The sequence below is a fragment of the Nylanderia fulva genome, unplaced genomic scaffold, assembly GCF_048542155.1.
Source record: "Nylanderia fulva isolate GAGA-0341 unplaced genomic scaffold, ASM4854215v1 Scaffold594, whole genome shotgun sequence".
Classification (NCBI taxonomy): Eukaryota; Metazoa; Arthropoda; class Insecta; order Hymenoptera; family Formicidae; genus Nylanderia; species Nylanderia fulva.
In genome coordinates, this window is record NW_028190692.1 from 11,614 (window position 1) to 12,444 (window position 831).

The 831-nt window shown below is 37.3% G+C and overlaps 1 long non-coding RNA gene across 1 annotated transcript; it reads right to left on the minus strand.

The window, feature by feature from the left end:
* Nucleotides 1–254: 254 nt before the first annotated feature.
* On the minus strand, nt 255–624 carry LOC146720877 (uncharacterized). The gene is made up of 3 exons (XR_014925884.1): nt 590–624; nt 408–508; nt 255–278 (listed from the first exon to the last, which is right to left on the minus strand). It is a non-coding gene; the product is annotated as an uncharacterized LOC146720877 (long non-coding RNA).
* Nucleotides 625–831: the final 207 nt, after the last annotated feature.

Sequence of the window (831 nt, forward strand, 5' to 3'; positions counted from 1 at the left end):
ACGTTTGCTCCTTCGGGTATCGGACGAATACGGAAACTAATTTCCCGTCCTTCTACACCAAAAGTTCTAAAGCGACGCACGTTTTCCGCCAACATTATTAAATATCTAAAATTACCATCAGGCTCTTGATTCGCTATTTCTTCCTCCGCTTCTTTTTCTTCTTCCTCTTGTCCACTAGCAGCCTCTAAATGTCGCTCTTCGTCGGAAGTTTCCTCAGCGGAGCGAGTTTGGGAATCTTCTTGTTGTATTCTGACCGTTCCTTCCCCCACTACTCTGCACTGTGAGAAATAAAAATTATATTAACAAAATAAATATTTAATAAAATATTACTCTCTTACGTTTGAATTTTTATTAATAATGTGAAAATGTTGTTATTAATAATAATTATGTTAGTTAAGTTCACTTACGTTTTAATATTCTTTTACCGGGGTATTTGTATCACGCTGCGAGGGTTAATACTCCGGTGAATATGAAATTTCGGGCGCGATGTTAGGAGAGAAAGAAATTCCTAATAAAATTTTATTTTAATTAAAATAAACAAAAAATTTAAACGTAGGAGAAGATTAAGTATAAAATATGAAATTATTACCTTCCTCACCCATCGCCTCGCTATTTTCTTCTTCTTCTTTCTTCTTCTACAGAAACGTGGCGTTGTTATTTTCATCTTCCACTTCTTCTTCATCTCCCGTTTGTTCTTCTCGATCTTCCGGCTCTTCTTCTTCATCTTCCGTTTGCTCTATTTCTTCTTCTTCCAACTCTTCATCTTCCTCCTCCTCCTCCTCCTCCCTCCACTTCCTCCTCCAGCTCCTCTTCATCTTCCGAAATCGTGTT